The sequence below is a fragment of the Rhinolophus ferrumequinum genome, chromosome 26 (genome assembly GCF_004115265.2).
Source record: "Rhinolophus ferrumequinum isolate MPI-CBG mRhiFer1 chromosome 26, mRhiFer1_v1.p, whole genome shotgun sequence".
Classification (NCBI taxonomy): domain Eukaryota; kingdom Metazoa; phylum Chordata; class Mammalia; order Chiroptera; family Rhinolophidae; genus Rhinolophus; species Rhinolophus ferrumequinum.
Window position 1 is genome coordinate 13,410,024 of NC_046309.1, and position 17,949 is coordinate 13,427,972.

The following is a 17,949-nucleotide window of genomic DNA, read 5'->3' on the forward strand; positions in this document are numbered from 1 at the left end:
TCTGGACTTTCACATGAATGAAATCCTATAGTATAAGATCTTTAGTGCCTGCCTGTTTTTTTCACTTAGTGTTGTTTTCAGGGTTCACTCCTATTGTCGCATGCATTAGCACCTCGGTCTTCTATGGCCAAATAATAATCCCCTGTATGGACATACCACATGTGCTCACCCATTCATCCAGGGGTGAACAGACGGGCTGCTTCACCTTCTGGCTATGACGATAATGTGACAATAAACATCGGTGTACAAATTTCTGTGTGAACATGTGTTTTCATTTCTCTTGGGTATGTACCTAGGAGTAAATCTTACGAGGTTTCAACATCTTTCTTACCTTAGTTCTCTCCTTCTTAATTCCTATCCCCCTGCATTGCTCACATTGCTGAGCCAACTCTGCTACTCTGTGTGTAAGCAGGAACTACATCTTCATTTGGAAGCTCCAGGAGTGTTTAACTCTCACATATGTTCAGTAACTACTTGGTGTATCAATTATAGGAATGAATGACCCCTTGCCAATTTGTCATAACCACCTCCAGCAACTGACTTCTTTAGGAAGTCAGGGAGATGGGAGAGACAGACAGAGACATCCTGCCATATGGCTTCATATTGAAATAGTTTAAATTATATGCTTTGGGGCTTGTAGTTGGCTCTGTTCATTAAGGAAATCAAGTGGGAAGAAGCTCTCGATGGTAGATGGTTCCAAAGTTGTGTAAGAACCTGAGAACAGGCTGCTTCAAAAGGACCACCAAGATGCAAAAGTGAGACAGAGGCTTAATGTACAATAAACAAGGGAGACATCAAGCAACATGATTTGGATAATGAGAATATGTCATCCCTCAACATAAGAAAGATAACCCATTGGATGGGCATGGCTGAGTCTAGACAAGGTCTGCTTCCTTTACGAAAAGAAGAGAAAACCACCAAGGTGGGCCTGCCATACTCAAGAGCTCTGCTTCCCCCAGCTCCCTCCTAACTGCTCAGAAAGATCACGGCGGGATCTAAGGGTCCTCTCACGTCTATTTGCTAGATGTGGCTGTGTAGCTGAGGAAGTTCTTTCAAGGCAGCTGGCAGGTGTATCAGTTAGACTAGATTCCTCTCAGAGAGAAAGCAAGAACTTCAAGGTTTTGTGTCAGTGACCCCAAGAGTAAGCGTCGGCTCTCCTCCAGACTGGTCAGAGATACATAGATTCTCCCTGTCTACCTGGCACTTGAAGGATACTTCTCTACATGATTATCGTGAACTCTGAGGCTCAGGAAAAGAACACATATACCCTTCACTGGCGGCAGAAGTACCAGAGTTAGTTAGCACTTAGCAAGGCAGTGAGGACACTCAACTTCACTGTGCCTCCTGGTCTAAGAGTCCAGCCACCCTCCGCCCTGCGGCTGACCTAAGAACTCCAGGTTCCTCTACGAATTTCCTTTCTGCTCCATAGGAGCAGGAGACATCTCCCTCTACAACATCTCCCTCTCACCTAATCACAGTTCTTACATCTTGTTTTGACTTGAGAGGTTAGCAGGATTTAGACAGTAATTAATTGTGCTATCATTTCTACTTTAATTTACTTAAGGAAAAAAAACACCAAACCCATGTGGGCAGAGTAGATATTTACAGCTAAGAGAGAACATGGCAATGTCAATATCAAAAGCTAATAAAACTCATAATCTTTCTGTATTGACTTAGTAACAGGGACATGGGTGAGCAGAAGTCATATTTATTAGCACACAGTAATTTCTGTTTATAAAGAAGTACCCACCAGCTCTATTATTCTAGTTTTAGAGAAGACAAACATTATGGGGAGTGAGGCTAACATGACCCCCCTTCAGGGTCGTATCAGTGACTGAAGAGGGAGGGTCAAACCACACAATGATGCCTCTTCTCTCCAGGTGCCTGTCACTGCCCAGGGTGCCACTGTTTCCGATGAGAATGTGACCCCTCAGAGCTTTTGACATCAACCTGCAGAGGGAGCCCTGGACCAGGAGTTAGGAAACCCGGGTTCTAGCCTGTCTGCATCATTCCTGGGCAGTGACTCCACTTTCTGAGCCCGTTTCCTGCCTGGTAAAGGAAGGGGCCAAATGACACCATCTCAAAGTCCTATCGAATGAAGACTGTTTTGGTTTCTGGGAAGACGATACGATCCAAGTAATCTGAGAGCCAATCAGGACTCTTCTTGCCGAAGTCTCAACTCCTTCTCTGCCCTCTACTGCTTTCTCCTTTCACCATTCTCATACTTGTCATATTCAGTCCTCTTTCACTCTTTCAGAGGGATAGAGAGCGGGACTGAGAGAAAAAGGAAGGGAGGGAGAGACAGAGGGAGGTGGGTCCCTTTCCTTTCCTCCTCAGCACGGGGAAGAGGAGCTAAATTAATTCCCATTCTGGAAACCTTTGGCTTCACAGGAGGACTAGAAATACGGAAAGGCAGATTACGATTATTTCTGATAATTTCAACAACTACTATTAATCAAAGTGACAGAGAACAACAAATGAGTATATATTTTAAAAAGGCGTTTCTTTCGATAGCAAACACCTTGGAAATTCTATTTTTTGTCTGAGCCCCTTAAACACATAAAACACCCACTTGTCACACTCAGGGTTAAAAAAAAAATCTTCCTTGGAACTAACTAAATCTGAAAGCATACAGTACAACACACTAAAATAAGAAAGCTCTAGATTTTCTTAAAGGTAAGGTTTAAGGGGAGCGGCACCCAAAAATTATACTTTGTAAACTTCTCTCTTTTTGATAGCTTTTGGTTCTTAAGACGGTCACGTTTCCTCTGTCTATAATATCCTCCTTCCTTCTAATTCTCACCAAAAACTGTTTCTTCTACGACGTTTTTCTCTGTTTCAATCCACTCTGAGTAATGCCCCAGCAGCACCTCTATCTAATTCTTTCCATAAAAATGCCTTTCCATAAAACAATTTTTAAAGTGTCTATCTCCAGGCTGTGGTTTATTATGTGGCACGTAATAAACTCAGCACTTTATTGTCTGTGCTACTCACTTATTACTTACATTTTATTCATTCAGCAAACTGCTACTGGGTGTAGTAAACAAAACCTCTTGGTTTTGTTTATCCAGCATCCATGCCACTTCTTTTGGTGACAGAACCTTTCCTTTTCTCTGGACCATGTTCTGTGAGGTTCAGTTTGGACAGATCAACCCGTCACAATGGGAGTGAATGTGTGATGTGGATGCTCCAATCAGAATGCTCCCTTCTTCTTGGGCATAAATTGTCTCAGAGACGGGCAGGGCCCATCAGAGTCCCTCCAGACGACTTGCTGTATCGATTTCAGAAAAGAGAAGGTCTCTCTTCCCCTAAGATTTCCAGCTATGGGTATAGGTATGGGGCTATTATTTTACCACATGGAGAGACAGACTATGTAATAATAAGACCAAATGAGTGCAAACAGAAACAAGAGTTTGACAAGAAAAAAAGACTGCTGATAGGGTTTGAATTCTTAGACAAAACCAAGTCTAAAACCAATCACCTCTTGACTATCCCAGTGTCATGATTCAATAAACTCTCTTTTTTTTGACTTAAGCTGGTTTGGATTTGGTCTCTGCTCCTTGCAACTGAAAGAATCGTGACAAACACATTCGATATCCCCTGTACCAGACAATGAGCATCTAATCTAGGGCCTGAAGTTTAAACACAGTAGTGGCTAAATTCCAGAGATAACCCCTCATGAACCACGCCTCCCATTATTCACGCCTTTGGGCAGTGCCCTCGTGCACTCGATCTGAGCTAGGCCAGCGACTTGCTTTAACTGACACAATGTGGCCAAAGTGATACTATGCCAATCCTGGGTCTGGGCCTTAAAAATGTCTGGCATCTTCTACTTTCATGCTTTTGGGAGCCCTAAGTTAACAGGGAAGAAGATTACCCTAATGGAGAAACCACATGGAAAAGCTATGTGGAAGGGGGACTCTCTGAGACTACATGGGAAGAAAGACAGAGGGACTCAGCTTTCCAAGTATCCCCACCAGACCTATGAGGCAAACCATCTTGGATGTTCCAACCTCAGCTGCCATCTGAGGTTACAGCCACGCAAGAGACCCCAAGTCAGTCCAGCAGAAGAACCAGACAGCTGAGCCCCAGTCAATCTGCTAAATCAAGGGAACTAAATCAAGGTGGTTGTTCTTGGTACTAAATTCTAGGATGATTTATTATGTAGCAATAGATAATGGTAACAAATGTACACATCCAATAATTAAGTCTTCCCAGCTATGGGGAGCCAAGCTTCAGGGCACGCAATCTAGCCAATTCTGCTTTCTCTTTAAAAAAATTAAAACTCTTGATAGATAATTAGGTATTCTATATAATTGACCAAGATAAAGAGATAAGATGCAATTTTAAATTTAAAGAGATAAGATGCAAGTTTTACATCACAACTTTAATAGTAGTGAGTAATAATGCAAGACCCCACACTTCACTGAGGACTGACAGAATGAAAAGCTAAAATTCACTAGATTTTACTATGCATGTACCAGTCAAGGTTCTAAGTTGCAGAGAAGAAATTATTGAAAGGATGCTGGGTAACTCATAGATGAGCCAGGAAACACTGGAGAATCCAACTTGGAAAATGAGCTGGAATAAACAAAGCTAGGCAGCAGTTGGGATCATGGCCAAAATCACTCCAGAATCATTCTTCAAAGAGAGGTCCATGAGATACCACCGACGCCACCTCTTGTTCTGCTGCCAGCAGAACTGGCTGTTGACTGTGCCATGGCCACAGCCACCGCTGCTTCCCTCGGTAACTGGAAGTTGCCACCGCTGCTGCTACCACCTCATGTGGTTCTCCATCACCCCTGCACTCCGAGTCCCCAGCTCCCTCCACAGGGTTTGATGTAGGTGCATCTGATTGGCTCAGCCTAGGCTGGGTCCATACAGGATGCGAGCCTGGACTTCGTGCTTTTATAATGGAAGGTGGGCCCTGCCTCCCTCCAGGATCATATTATGGGGAGTTTCCTAAACACAGAGAGTTAGAAGCTAGGCAGTCAAAAAAACAACAAATGTCAATCAGATATCACTGCTTTTATCTTTCTTTTAAAATGACTGGGTTTTCCACTGATACGACAAAAAGACAGCTTTTTGCTGGGTCCTCTTTTCTGAATATTTTAAATTCATGTAGAAAAAAGCATAATAGCTCCAGAGAAGCCATTTAAGACAATAGCATCAGTTGCTGTATTACCACCTACTGATGCTTTGGGAACTGAGATTTGCACTCGGCAGTGGCCTCATGCTCCCTGAGCTGTCTGGTCCAGCCATCCTCCCTGATGCAGACATCCTCCAATGCTGAAGCCATGCCACGTCTCGCGGAGGTCTTACGCCCCTTCCTGCCTCTGTTGGGCCCAACAATGACCGTGACCATTCCGAGACCGGCCTTAGGTGCTGTGCTGAAATCCTTTCTCATAATGCTTTTGGTCTCGTTTATCCCTGCAGGCCTACAAAACAACATCTTTCAATTTCTTCCGGGGAAGATAAAAAATTGTTAACCCTCCCTTAAGCCCTTTCAACTACGAATACCCCGCCATCACCGTTTAATAGAGTCTATAAAATCATGGAGGCTGTGGTATATCTTCTTGAAATACTAATGCATTACATTGTCATGAACTGTATAGCGCAGTAGCGAAAATGCAGACAGACCTGGCTCTGAATCATGGTTCTGTCACTTACTAGTTGTGCAGACCTTGGGTCACTTAATCTTTCAGAGACTCAATTTTCCCATTTGTAAAATGAAAATGCTAATACCTAAGCATGCTAGGTTATTACAAGGATTAAACAAGATAACATGCATAAATCACATAAGCAGAGTGCATTACACCAAGTAGGCCCTCAACACATAGTAGTTAGTAGTAATAATATTACAATAAGGAAATAATATATTTATTTTAGGTACTTGTTACTACCTTGTCTTACTTATGTGTGGAAAAATGAAATGCCATGATGGAATTATAGAGAGATAAAATCTTCATGATGCAGCATGAAAAGAAAATGAGGGGTACAGTTAATCAGATATTCTGGCTTATACTGAGATATCATATTGAGTCATCAATGTTTAAAAGACAGAATATAATAAAATATACACAATGCTAAAACTATACTAAATGCAGTGGTATTCTGTGATGATGGACAGAATCCTCTCGTCTCAGGGCCAAGCATCAGTCAATTATCAGCTGCAGTGAGAAAGTACAGAAGTCCCAGGTAGTATGATTTCCCGTACGGAAGAATTACAAAAGCAATTCTCACTGTTCTTCTATTTGGTTCTAACTATAAACAACAATTTATAGAAAGAGATGAATATCGGAAAAGGAAAAAACAAACTTATTGTGCTAAGAGAGGGCGAGCTTGATCTAGGGGATTAAGCAAACCTTTGAAGTTAGGATTTAATCATGGCTCACTGATCAGGAATGGACAAGACAGATTAGACAGAACAGAAGAGCTTACTATTAATACTCATTATTTGAGTTCAAAAGAAATGGGAACAGGTACAGTTCCTATTTTTGGGGGGTGATCCACCCAGCTTTAGTGGCAACAGCAGGATACCTATGTGTGATGGTGTGCCAAGCTGACCGGTGTACAGTCCTCACTTATACCTGCCCGGGTGAGGATCCCTTGTCAGATAGTTGCCAAAAGGAAATTTCTCTCTCATTCTATTGGTGAGCTAACACAGAGGTCGGTATTATCCAAGCAGATCTGCACAGGTCCTATTGGAAGAAAGGAATGCTAGGAAAGTAGCTGGCTGTAGGTTTTACCGGGGGAAGAAATGGCGTGCGTGCGTGTGTGTGTGTGCGCTGGAGTGTGTGTTTTAATTTAAAAAAGGGAAGAGAGCTATGAGAGGCTCTTTGGCTTCGGGGCTCATGATTTAAATGTGTGCTATTGGTGAGAAGGGGCCTCAAAATGCCTAAGAGCACTTTCTTTCCTTCTGCACAACAAATGGTAAATATTTAAGGCTCATTAGAGGAACTGGCAAATAGCTGATAGCCAATAGCTACAAAATTTAACTAAGGCAATCAGCTCCCTGGCAGACATATGCTTCCCTTGTTCAAATGTTAGTTATGTGTCATTATCATTTCAATACTTTCATCCCTGGAGAACTAGGAAACCAAGAATTGAAAAAAAACAACACAATTTCGGGAAACTGAAAAATACAAATTCTCCCATGCTATATAATTAAAGTTAACAAAAGAAACAGACCCACTGCCACATATGTAGCACGGAGAGAAGCTGAAACTTCAAATGACTGATTTATCACAGCAAGTAATTACTTTCTGTTTTTCACAAACATTTGAAACCTATTATTACTTTCACAGCGGCATACACGTCAACGGAAGACTGTCACCTAAAAGAGAAATGGGGAACTGGGCTGTAATTAATTTCTGGTCGAATATATCACGAAGCCTTTAATGTTGTCAATAAAATGCTCTAGCAACGGAAAATCCCCAACCTCTCCCTCCCTCCTCTGTTCCCAATACCCCCACATGTTTGATCAGCGTCTTTGTGGCACTGGATGCCTAAAGGAGAACGAGAAACGGCTTGAATGCAGGCTGCAGAGCTGGGGCCATTGATCCACCCTTTCCCCTGACCCGGATATCAAGAAAGAGAAGTCACTCGCGAGCTGGCCTCTCCTATCCCCCCCACTTGTTTTCTTTCTCATCTGACTCCATCTCCAACTGAGTAAAATAGGAGGTGTGCAATTCTTGGAAGGAATTCAAACATGTAGATGGGCAGGCAGTGGAAATCATTACCGCAGCAACCAAAGCCCGTATAGTTAAAGGTTAGAACACGAAGACTAAGAGTGCCTCGAGGAAAAAGTGATCTGCATAAAACCTTTCCATCAATTGGAAAACCACAGCACAGCCATGGAGAGGAAGAGCTACAGTAGATGTGACATTTATATTTTTGAGTACCTACACGTTTATTTGTTGAATTCGTGTTCAGAGCCTTAAAAGACCTTTACAGGTCATGTAAAAGCAGTAGCCAGCTTTGATCTCTGTCTGTCTGTCTTACTTTCCAGCACCTGTGGTGAGAAATGCTACAGCCACGATCTTAACTCTGAAAAGAAACAGGCCCACATTCCTTCCTTCCTCATTCAAACATACACACACATGCATTTGTTCAGTCAAAAAATACTCAAGTCCCCGTTATGTACTGTGTATCGCAGAAATCTGACAGTATCTTTATGGAATTGGATAAACATTAACCTCTTCCTTTTGAAAAGCTCTCCTGCGATAGTCTCTTTCGAAAGACAGGGGTCAAGGCTTTAGACCTCTGAACCCCATCTCTGGCTCTACATCGTGGAACTCTGGGCAGGTCGTGTCTGCAGGAGACCCCAGAGCGGATCTTCCAGTCGAACCTTTACTTTGTAGAAGAGTAAACCCCAGCCAAGAGAGCTGAAGTGACTTACCCAAGTTTATGCAATGATGGGTTGAATTTGTTCACTGGTTACCCACTACATAAACGAAATACCATTTAGTTCACCCCAACATTTCCAAGAACACAACTTGACTCTGCCTCAAAATAGTAATGGTGACTGCCTTGAGGGATAGTTTTAATGATGATTCAATTTAATCCAGGGAAGTGCTTTCAGGTTATTTTTACTTTTACAGTCTGTAGCAGGAGAAAAAAAGAGAAAGGGGACTGAAGGAGAGTAAGAGTCTGAGAGAAAAATGGCCTGGATACTGTGTGGGTCTCAGAGAACAGGAGGCCACCCGCAACCTTCTAAATCAGAATTTTTAGAGATGGAGTCAAAGAATTCCACTCAAAACAAATTTCCTAGGAAATTCTCAGGGCCTCTCGCTTTTGAGAACCACCTGATTCATCTGTTTGGTGTTTTAAGAGTACGGGGGGTATGTACCTGGGCTTAAGGATGGAGTTCTCCAGTGATGGGAACCACAGGCTGGTTCTCAAGTGTGGAATGGCTTCCAGAGAGTGGAGCTGGGCAGCGAATGCTATTGTTCCAGGACAGATGCTTGGAAGTGGATAGAAAACCTACAAGCAGCAGGGAGAACCCAATGGCTGAGCCAGTCCAGCCCCAACACATTTGAGAAGAAGCGAGCTGCAGAGCCCGCTACAGGGAAACTGCTAATTAAAGTGAATTAAAATTGCCAGAGACCAGAGTTCGATGGAAATCAAGCAGGTAAGACACAAACCAGAAAAAAAAATAAAGGAAAAAAAAATGTTTGAGAGCTCAAAGAGCCTCATCGTAAAAGGAAATCACATTTAAATTAAACAAAGCAAAACAGAGACCTGATATTTATGGAATGTCAGGCCTGACTGAGAACATATATAGACTTTGGGATGGACTGAGTCATATTGGAATTCTGACTCTTATTATTATGTAAACTGGGACTTCAGCTGGGGGTTGACCACTGAGCTCACTGTGGTTGTCTGGCCTCCCTTCAGCACTCAGGTCTTACTCTATTTAGACCAGTAAAGGCTGTTAAGCAAAGCAGGAGGTGGGAATGGAGAGAAGGGCTTTCTACACCAAGAAAAGGAGTGAAGGAGAAGCTGGGGAGAAAGTCTGGCCTTGACATGCTTTGTAAAGTGTTGTGGCTATGCTTTTTATACCTATAAACAATTGTACCTGCTTCCTACTTTTAAGCGTCAAATTGAAACCTTATAATCTTATTTAGAAAACAAGAAAGGTCAGCTTCAAGGCCCAAGTTTTTCAGTAAGAATTCTAATAGAGTCAGTAAATGATCATTCTAGGTAGCGCTTTAGTTACAGAACAAGCTTAACGACTTTTTAGTACAATACAATCCTTTCCTGGCAGAAAATGGCCTCACTGGGTGAATTGATTTAATTTCCTGACTATGATGAATATAGAGGTAGTACAGAGTATATAAGTAGTACAATTTGATGAGAGATTTTGGACAAGTCACTTCTGATTTCCGTTCCCTGGGATCTTTACTGGAAATAATAACACCTGTCATCTATGCTGATCTCTGAATCATTCCAATGGCAGTGTATTTGCTACAAAGGAAAGACTGCCATTGTCTGCCAGTAATTCCTAAATTATACATTGACATTATATATGTACAAGGTATGGTAACATTGATTGAGCACAATCAAAAGAAATCTTACTTAATCAAAGCCTCACACATGAGATATGCTTATGAGAAATCAAACATCACTATTGACATGTATTTTTTTGAGAGTATGATAAGCACTCACTGTTTTTGGAGTGCTTTATGGGGGACCTACAGATCAGTAGGCATACTTACCTACCTACTGCAAGATCCCTAATTAAACAATTAATTAGAGATCAATTAGTTGTTATTAGAGTGCATGGAACCTACTATAAGAGCAGTAAACACAGAAAAAGATCAGTGGGGGAAAAAAGTACGTTCAAAAATAAAAGGAAGTGGGATGTTCAAAAACAGGGTAGTAAGTAAAATGAAGGTTTAATTAGGGAGATATAATATTTAAATCTACTTATATGAAGATCTTCAAATTTTTTTCCTAAGAGATCAAGCCATACAAACTTTTGTTTCATTATTACATTTTTTAAACAGACACTTCCTTCTACCAGGCAGCAAAAGCTATTTAACCCATCATATTTCTCAATTTACTCTGGCCCCTAGGAAAAGCAGGGATAACTGCATCACCATTCAGTTCAAAAGCTATAACATTTGGGATGGGGTGGGACAGCTTCACTAAAAGAATTTGGGTAGCAGACTCGTCTCTCCTATAAAATGAATCACACATCCACATGGTTAATCATCTTGACTCAAAAATCTGGACCATTCCAGGAAAAGGCTAGAAAAGGGATAGGTTATCCCAGGATTGAAAAGACAGATTAAGACCCAATGGCAGAATAAAGCTGGGGAAAAAAACAAACGAAAGATGATGTGAACATAGTGTGGATTTTTTCCAGACACAACATTGCTCATCTAGCAGGGCAATCTAAGGAAATTTTACCTGCTAGGTAAGGGCATTTCATACTTTCAGCCCAGTCACCTCTGAAGGGCAGCACCCATTCTTGAGATTTAGACCACAGATATTCATCGGTCTGGATGTCTGTGGGTGTGACCAGTAGATGGCAGCGTGTCATTGCTAATCACTATCTATCAACCACAGCCGGGTCACTGCTAATAGGAAAACCTATAACCTCTTCTGCAGAAAACCAAAGTAATGATCCTGGACCAAGCCTGCAGGAAATAACAGCTCCCTTGGAAGGAAGTCAACAATCTCAGCCATGCCAGAGATCACTCCTGGCCTTAAAGTACAAGGTCAACGACAAAGGAGGGTCCGAGTGATTATTTAGTTTCTAGGCTGGCTTGGTCACCTCTGTCACCTTGATGAGGGCACGTAAACAGTTTACTTCAAAGAGGAGTTGGAAAAGTTAAAATGTAAAGATGTTTTAATTTACTAGGAAGGAAGACGCCAGATCAGTTTATGGGGAAAGTGCCATTTCAGTACCGGAAGTACTTTCATGTGCTGTCCTCTTCTGGCTCTTGTACTGTGGCAGTTCCTTCCCCATCCTCTTGAGGGGTTCCTCTTCCTTCTCCTGCCCTTGACACTGGAGTTCCCCAGGGGACTGCTCTCCATCTACAGTGTGTATTTTCTCTAATGGTTTTGAACAACAACTCTATGCTGATGATTTCCGGTTTCTGTTTGTTCAGCCCAGGCCTCTCCCCAAAGCTTCTGTCTCACGTCTCCAGCTGCATATTAGACTTATTCACCTGGAAACCTCACGGGCTTCTTACACTCATCCCGTCCACTGATGATCTTACCTCCATCAAACCTCCACCCTCTCCACCTGCAGGCTTATCTCATTCGATGGTATTGGGACCCAGCTAGATATCCACGTCAGGAAGTGGAGGGCCCTCCTTGACTTCTTTTTCTTTACCCTCACTGTTCAACCACTCATTTTAGCTGCTTCATACTTCTCCACTCTGTCTCCTGCATCCCCACCGGCACTGACCTAGTTCAGGCCTCACACATCTCCCTCTTAACAATCACTTTCCAATTGGTCTGTAATTGCCCTCTAATCCATTTCTACATGGCTGCTGAAGGAGTCTACTTAGAACAAAAACCTGACCATTGCACTCTTCTATTCAAAAGCCTTGAGTCACTGACAGGATAAAATCCAAAGTCTTTGTCATCCATGAGTATTTATTGAACGTCTACTATATGCCAGGTACTGTCGAGGCTCTGGGGCTATAGAAGTGAATAGAGTCTCTGCCTTAGAAAGCTCACATTCTACTTCCCGTAGATGGGAAACTAACAAACTGTTTTCAAAAGCACCTGTAACATTTTATATTCCTACCAGCAATGTGTGAGGGTTCCAGTTTCTCCATATCCTCGCTAACATTTGTCATTTTGATTTTAGCAATCCTTGTGGGTACAATGTGGTATCTCACTGTGGTTTTGGTTTGCATTTCCCTAAGAGTTAATGATGGTGAGCCTCTTTTCACATGTGTATGGGCCATCTATATGTCTTCTTTGGAGAAATGTCTATTCAAATCCAATACCTATTTATTTTTATTAGTTTCAGGTGTACAAAACAATGTAATAGACATTTACACCCCTCGCAAAGCGATAACTCACCTCCCCAATGTACTACCCCTCTAATATCGTGTATGGCTGTTAGAATTCCACTGAGTCTATTTTTTAATTAATAGATTTTCCCACAATAGTTGTACATTTATAGAAAAACTGAGAAGATAGTACAGAGATTTCCCACAAAACTTACACTCAGTTTCTCTTTTATTAACATCTTACATTAGGTATGGTAAATTTACCAAAACTAATGAACTGATATTGATACATTAACTGTAGTCCAGAGATTATTCACATTCCTCACTTTTCACCTACTGTCCTTTTCTCTTCCAGGATCCCATCCAATTACCCCATTACATGTAGTTGTCATGTCTTCTTAGGCTCCTCTTGGCTATGACAGTTTCTCAGGCTTTCTTTGCTTTTGATAACCTTGACAGTTTTGAGAACTATTGGTCAGTATCGTGTAGGCTCTTGTGATTAATCTTGTGATTAAATGGGGGTTATGGGTTTTGGGGAAGAAGGCAGCAGAGGTAGTGTCATTTTCATCCCCTCATGCCAAGGGTACATCTATCAACATGATTTATATATGTTGATGTTGACCTTGATCACCTGGCTGAAGTACTCTGTCAGATTTCCTACTGTAAAGTTACTTTTCCCACATTCCATATGTATTGTCTGGAAGGAAGTCACTATGTGCAACTTATACTTAAGAAGTGGAGACTTAGGATCCTTCTCCTTTAGGGTAGGGTAGCTACATAAATCATCCAGAATTCTTCTCACAGGAGATTTGTTTCTTTTTTCCTACTTATTAATATAATCAATCAATTATTTCTATCAGTATGCCGTCATCAATGTTTATTTTATACTTTGGGTTATAATCCCATGCTACTTTATTTATTTATTTTTGCTCAAATTGTCCAACTTTGGTCATTGCGAGTTCTTTCTATGGATTCCTGTGGCCTGACACATCCCTGCAATGTGTTAATGTGTGTATGTGTTTAGCACTTCCTGACTTTCCGGTACAGGATGTCCCAGGCTCATCTTGTGTATTTCCTGACCCCAGTCCTAGAATTATCCATTTCTCCCAGGAACTCTGGTTGCTTTTGTTGGAGAATAGTACTGGAAACCAAGATTTGGGCACTAGTTGTGCTTGTTGCTACTGGGGTGCCTTTACCTATTCTTTAATTGGGCTATTTGCCTTGTATTGTTGAGTTGTAAGAGTTCTTTATATATTCTGGATACAAGTCCCTTTATGAGATATATGACATGCAATTTTTTTTTCCATTCCATTGGTTGTCTTTTTACTTTCTGATTCAACCTCTTATTGAGTTAAACAAATACAGTATATTGTACTTCTACATATAAACCCGTGTTCAGAGGAAGCATTTCAGGCAAGATTTTTATCTCCTTTGGTCCCCAGGTTCCAGGTGGTTCCTTCTCTACCAGTGAGGTTTTTCTATGTATATTGCCCTATGTATGGATACTATACATAGGAAACATAGGGCTTCACTGGTTAAGTGAACATATATAGAACAGCTCCAAAGCTAATCCAGAATTGCTGGAAGGGGGTTAGGAAAGGGAGGGGTGCGTCACTTAGGAGCAGAGACTGTCCATTATCAAAAATGGAAACACCCAGTTAATATCCTTATAGGGGGATCATAGCTCTGCTTCATGATGAGAAAAACACCGTGAGTACCTAAGCTGGGAAGCCTTCTTAGTGACCATCCAATGAGAAAAAAGAAGCTGCCAATTTGATCTTCTATATATCACACTAGAAACACTCTAATCGTTTTCCCTACCAGGGAGGTGAGGAGTGAGAAGCCTATTCTCAAATACAGTTAAAGCTCGTGCCTACACTAGGTAAATTGTGTAAGGAAGGTAAAGAAATGAAAACCAAAGTACTTCAGGCCTTTTGTGAGGCCCTCGAGTACCCAATTGTATGTCTTGAGCTAATTTAACCTATCAACAGCATTTGACACAGAAGAAGACATCCTCCTGTTCAAATATTTTCTTCACTTTATTTCTGAGACACAACTTCTGGTTATCTTCCTCCTCTACTGATTGCTCTTTTTTAGGTTCCTTGGCTGGTTCTTCTTCAGTATTCCAACATCTGAACAGTGGAGAACCCAGGCTCAATTTTTGGACAGCTTCTCTTTTTTCTCTACTTGTGGTCTTGTTGAGCTGTCACCTGTCTCATAGCCTTAAATCCCATGTATATGCTGATGATTCCCCAGCTCCTGTTTCCAGCCCAGACCTCTTTCCTGAATTTGTACATCCAGCTCTCTCTTCTTTATCTCTATTCACATGTCTAACATGCATCTTAAGATTAATATTTTCAAACCCAAACTCTTGATAGCCCCTTTCTATTGGCCCCTTTGCCCCTCCCGCCCCCTAACTCAACCAGCCTTTCAAATGGTCTGGCTCATTTTCATTTCAGTAAATGAAATCCCTACCCTGTGAATAGCTCAGAACAAAAAACTCAAGAGTCAACTGGTTCATTTCCAATCCCTTAGGAAAACCTGTCAGCAGAACTTTAAAAATAAATCATAATCTGAGCACTTCCTTCCCATCCACTCCACTGCTACCATCTTGGTTTGAATCACCGCTGTCTTTCACCTGGATTACTGCAATCGTTTTCTAACAGCTCCATCTGCTTTTGCCCTTGCCTGGAACCTCCTCTTCCCAATTGTCTATTTTTAAGATCGCAGCCCGAGTGATTATTTTACGATGGAAGGCAGATTATGGCACTCTTCTGTTCAAACCCTAATAGCTTCTTAACTCACTCAAAATCAAAGCCAACTTCATTACAATGGTCTTCCAAATCTTAGCTGCTCAGATAAACCTGTGACTTCATCTCTTACTCTTCCCCTTGCTCATTCACTTCAGCCATACTGGTCTTTCTGCTGTTCTTCAAATGCCAAGCATTCTCCCTCTGGTTTATTACTCCTAGATTCCTTATATTCCCTATCCTGATATGCTCTTCCCCTAGATATCCACATGGCTTGTAACCACTCTTCCTTTAGGTGTGTCCTCAAATGTTACCATCTTGCTAGGGAATTACATGAACACTTTAAAATTGCAGATTACCTTCATTATACCCGCACACGCAATTCTCCTTCCTATGCCTATTTTTTTTAACCATAGCATATACCATCATCTGACATATGCCCCACAATAACTCAAATTCCACTATGGCAGGGTCTACAGAGAATGCACACTCAATTAATATTTGTTGAATGAATGCCTGCGTGCATGCATAAATGAATGAATAAAAGGGTGAGGAAGCTTTCTCATTTGTTTGAACTTCTCCCCTTACCACTTCCTGTAACCTAGCTTTCATTTTCTGATCTTTGTCAGATTTAAGAATGAGACATACCAGTCTAGAGAAAACCAAAATTAGAAAATCAAGGGCAGATGAAGCCCTGGAGGAGGAAAGCCAAAAATAGAGGTGACAGGAGAGATAAAGGAGAAAAGGGAGACAACTCTAATGGGACAGATACAAAATGGAAAATGGGGGTAGAAGGCAGAATTAGGAAGAAAACTTTGGGATATTCTTTCTGAGTAATGGCTTCACTTAAGCTATAAAGACTGACAGGTCCACCTTGGGGAGCACAGTACCCTTGCAGACTTCTCCTGTTAAATGCTGCCTGGACTCTGCCTCAGTGACTCAGTTCTGGAGAAGCCCATGAAGCTCAGGGTAAGATGCTCTCTGATGAAAGGAACTAAAAATCACACTCATAAAGCTCTTCCACTTTCTAGTCAATCCGCAGTGATTTGCCAGGACAAAGTATCTTTTTGAGTTTGAAAATTAACAGTGGAGTCAAAAGGGTCAAAACCATAGCAGAGATCATTACCATTGGAGATAAGGTCTTTCTAATTTTGGTGATCATACAGGTAGGCTTGATTCTTTGCTCATCTAAGAGTTACCCTCCGATTAGAGATTAGAGTACCAGTTGTATATAAAAGGAGACAGACAACAATACCACGAGTAGAAAAATCAACATAAATGGAATTGTTCCAGGGCTCTCATTTCTTGATTACAGAAAGGGTGTTCTATTTTCCAGTGGGCAGGAAGACTACGGAAGTGAAAAACTTACAAGAGTCTTGCAACTTCTTGTTAAATAAATTTTCTGACACATGGCAACTAGTGATTAATTACTGTGGTAGAAGATAACATTTCTATAGAGATTTGCTGGAAATACAGATGCTGTCCATGCTTGGTTAGACATTGCTTAAGGAATGCTGAGGCACACAGCTCCAGTCTATTATTTCTGGCTATTTTGGTATCGCTGTTATATTTATTTTACATAGCTTCAAAAGAACTTAGGCTAGAATTGATGGAGCCCATTTTGCAAAACCTGTCCCTACCAAAAACAAGAACAGAAAAAAAATAAGGCTATAAAGTGTGTCTATGTATATATATATGAGAGCAAGAGAAAATGAGAAAGAGACTATAAAGAGTAGAGATATATTATTCCTTTTTTGTACCACTTCCTGCTCTACAAAGAAAGAACTGCAAGGGAGATACTCGGTCTCTTATAAACCTAGAAGAAAACTGACCCATGTCAGCTGATTAAAACTTGCAGGGCATTAGAGGTAAACTAAACTCTGTCATTATCCAACTCCTTCACCAACACCAAAAGATGTGCTGACTGGATACCTAGTCTTTCACCCAATACACACACTGAGCACTTACTCTGGTCCAGGCACTGAGACAGACAGCAAGAGTCTCGGAGCCTACAGGATAGTAAGGAGATGTCTTCTGAACCAGGATCAGAAGAACCGAATCATTCAATTCTACATGCTGATGCTGGCTCGTTTCCTTTTGGAATCCATTAAGAGTAAAGAGTAATAGTAGCACTACCTGTCCCAAGTGATCACATTTCAGCTGACACACAAATCCAACTGTGAAAGGCATGAGTTGCTTGCCATTCAATTATTTCCTGAAGAAATGCTTCATTGGCGCATGGCCCACCGATGCCAACCTCAATATTGCCCAGTCAGCATTTCATTAGTCAAATGCCAGTTGTTGTTTTTTTCAGTATGTATTCGAGCTCCATACTGCTGCCAAAAACTGAGTTAATTTACTTACTTCAGCTGAATAAAAAAAAACACCATTTAAAAAACGATGATTGAATTTAGGAAATTATATTCTTCGGAGAATTAGGAATGCTTCTCTGTGTCCCTCAGGCCTCCATGTTCTTAAGCTCCCCTTGTCAAAGCTATCATGAGACTAATTCAATAATGAGATCATTCCCCATAAGAGAGGCCAAATAAATGCAGCATTCAGTCACACCTGGTTTCTCTAATCTGAGCAAGAGGCCTCCCACCGAATTTAGCCTAAATTAGGGAATTTAATGAACGAACACACACACACACACACAAACACACACACACACACACACACACACACACACACACACACAAGACAGGGAATGTGGACAGAGA

The 17,949-nt window shown here is 41.4% G+C and overlaps 1 protein-coding gene across 2 annotated transcripts in view; it reads right to left on the minus strand.

The window, feature by feature from the left end:
* Positions 1-17,949, minus strand: part of EXOC4 (exocyst complex component 4) — a 634,133-nt gene that overhangs the window by 27,739 nt on the left and 588,445 nt on the right. The gene's annotated exons all lie outside the window — the stretch shown is intronic.